Source organism: Tiliqua scincoides, chromosome 5, assembly GCF_035046505.1.
Source record: "Tiliqua scincoides isolate rTilSci1 chromosome 5, rTilSci1.hap2, whole genome shotgun sequence".
In the NCBI taxonomy this organism is placed as follows: Eukaryota; Metazoa; Chordata; class Lepidosauria; order Squamata; family Scincidae; genus Tiliqua; species Tiliqua scincoides.
In genome coordinates this window covers 36,137,836-36,141,308 of record NC_089825.1, presented here as the reverse complement: position 1 = coordinate 36,141,308, position 3,473 = coordinate 36,137,836, and positions in this window count along the sequence as shown.

Genomic DNA, 3,473 nt, shown 5'->3' with positions numbered 1-3,473 from the left:
TTGCGACAGTTTTGCACATTTGCCATCCAGTTTTCTGCTGAACTAAGTACTTACAATTTGGTTTTTACTGACTTTCTGCCTAATGAAACACCTAAATTAGGGCCCAATCTTAACCAATTTTCCAGTGATGATGCAGTTGTGCCAGTCAGGTGTGTGCCTGTATCATGTGGTGGAGAGGCAATCACTGGGGCCTTCTCAAGGTATAGGAACATGTGTTCCCTTTACCACAGAGCTGCATTTTTGCTACACCGGAGCTGGAAAGTTGGATAGGATTGGGCCCTGAATCTCTAGCTTTGTTAATCTTTTTAAAGATATGGTGTGTTTCTCTGTAACTTCTGTTCCCTTCCCTACAAAGGGCTGTGCAAATACTAAAGCAGAATTAACTACAAGACTTCATATTTTCAAAAAATGAGGGGGACAGATATTATTATCTATTCCTCATCCCAGAAGTGCTGGTGGCAGCCTGAATTACTGTTTGTCTTTTAGCTAGCAAGTCTGATCTACATGAATCTGAATAAATCCTCCAGATGCCATCTTAAAACTTTAGAAATGTGGATCTTTGGGGGCCATTTCACCAGGCTCACCTCCCCCTCCCCCACTGCTCTTTGCTTTCCTTAACATCCCACGTCACAGAAGGTTCAAATTTCTAATGAATGCAAAAGTTTGCTGCTCAAGATTTTGTGACATTTTGGTTTGTCCTAATAAATGTATTATTAAAATGTGGCATTCAAATTTTTTGTTACTAACCAACGATTTTTATCATCCTTGTATTACTTATTTTGATTCTTTCCAGAATCCATCCTGAACTCTGGTGCCCAGAATTGAACTCCAAATGTGCTGAGTTGAAGAGTACTTTTACTTTGCCAGTCCAAGAAAAAACAATTCTGTTTATATACCTTAATATATTCCATTTTGTTCAATATAATCCTTCAGTCTTTCTCAAAAGTGCTGGAACCACATTTATATATTCTTATATTTGTGAATTTGCTTTCTCTCAACACCACAGATTGGTTGGCTTGTTGAGTATCTCCAAAGTGTTGGGTGCTAAGAGTATATTCATTATGCTAAGCTAAACAAGAATGAAAAAGACTGGGGCACCAGGATCACTCTGCAATTTAATTAGCTTGAACACATGATAAAGCATATGCTGGAACCACATTTCATGTGATTTGAAAGACTAAGGCAAAGAGGTTATATGGAGTGTGTGGTTAACAGGCTGACAGGAATTGAGGGAACTGAGGGATAGAAGTGCATGATGCACTATTTGTCATGCTTTTCTTTTGAAAGAAGACCTTGAGGGATGCAAACTGTAGTCTTCTCCGTTGTCTGTTTAGCTCAGTAGTTCCCAAATTGTGGGTCTTGGACGCACCAGTGGGTCATGACCCAATTCTTGTTGGCGTCTGAACAAACAGGACAGATTATGCTATGTGCATCAAGGGTTAAACAAGCAGCTATGTGGGGAGAGCACTGCTGCCCAATCACCTTTACAGCTGCACCCCTAGGCATTTATAAATCAGGCAGCAGCTTTTAGTGTCCCTAAAAATTTGGGAACCACTCACTGGCATTCCTAACCACTGTGGTATCCGGGAGCACACCTCCCGGTGTGCCACCCCTACCTGGAGGTGCTACCCCTGCTGCCTCCCTCCCATGAGGCATTCTGAGGGCTGGAGAGGCTGTACATGGCCTCCCTGGCCCTCAGAAGGCCTTCTAAAGCCTTCTAGATGCTGAAAAACATAACTTCAGAAGTGATGATTTTTTGGCCTCTGGAAGGCCTTAGAAGGCCTTCTGAGGAGGCCGTGAATGGCTTCTCTGGCCCTCAGAAGGCCTCTGGTGGAGGCAGTGGGCACAGGGGTGGTGAATGGCATCTCCTGCCCATCTGCTGCCTGGGACCACATGGTCCCCTGATCCCCTGCCAGGCATACCAACTGGAACCACTGCATGTGACTACAAGTGGAAAAGCAAGAACTGGTTGGCAATACAATGAACACATCTAGAAGTGCCCCCCCTGTTCATTGTTTGAATGGGAAATTTAAACCAGAATCTCCCCCCTCTAAAAATACTCTTCCTTTGGCATGCCATTATACTGCTCCATATAAGGACAGTGTGTCATAAAAGGGATCACTTGGGCCCACAATTGAGCTCATCCATTTCATTTTTAGAATTAGGCTAGAAAGAGGTAATGATGAAAGGGAATACCAAAAGCTAGTACTGAGGTATTCAATCTGTGCATCCCTAGGGAGGCGGGCCAGGCATCTCAGGGAGAGAGGCTGGGCTGCTCTGCTCTGCTCAGCTGCACGTGCTGCCTGCAGACTTGCTGCTTTTCTGCAGCTGTGAACAAGGACTACTTTTCCCAGTGTGCCCCTCGCCCTAGGTATCCTGGGATTGGTCAAGGCTGCTTGGGAAGGAAGGAGCCAGCCTGCTCCTAGTGGGGGGTGTCCAAATGCTCCAACCTGCATCCCTCCGTCTTGCCTGGGGGGAACAAGGGTGGCATCTGCATGTTGGGTGTATGTGTGTGAGCAGCCCCATCTACTTTGGGGTGAGTTGTAATCTTGCTGGGTGTGGCTGCAATCCTTTCCACATTTCCTGGGAGTAAGCCCCATTGACTCAAATGGGGCTTACTTCTGAGTAGACCTACATAGGCTTGGGGTCTGTGTCAGCTTAACCCAGGATCTTCACCTTTCTCCTTTTCCTCCCCCTTCAAAAAAGAAAAAAAGCCACTCTTGATGGCTTTGTCTCCAAAAATTGATTAAAAATAAAAAAATCCCCATTCCTTTTCAGCCATTCCCCTTTTTCCTCCTGCCTCCTTTGGGGGGGGGGGGTACTCTGTTGGCTGCTATTGTAAGACAAAAGGCACAATCCTAGCTAGGTCTACTCAGAAGCAAGTCCTATTGTGTTCAATGGGACTTACTCCCAGGAAAGTGGGATTAGAATTCCAGCCAAACAGTCTCTAGGTCTCAGTTTGCATCAGTTTGCAATTAGCAGATACACACAAAACAAAGTCTTCCCCTCCCCCAGCAGATTCATTACTTCCCCGCTCCCTTTCCCAAACCCTCCAGGTGTGCTGTTAACAAACTCAGGCAACAATCCTAACCAGGTCTACTCAGAGGTAAGTCCTATTTTGTTCAATGGGGCTTACTCTCAGGTAAGTGTGGTTAGGATTGCAGCCTCAGAGCCTTGTTTCTATTGTATAATTATAACACCTTCATCCCCATTTTGGGGGTAACTGAGGTGAGGTGTTGTAATGGGGAGCTGTGGCCAATGGCTACAAGGATCAGGGGAGGCACAAGCTGGGAAAAGTTCGAGAACCACTGAGCTAGTATATTGGTGGATCCGTAAAAAGCTTTAGAATCACTGTAGAAATGAGTTAATATTCCTCTATTTTTACAACACTTTGAGTCAGCCTCAATGTAAGTACTTTCTTGCCTCCATATATACAGGGTAGACCATGTCTGCAGATCCTGTTTACAGTTAAC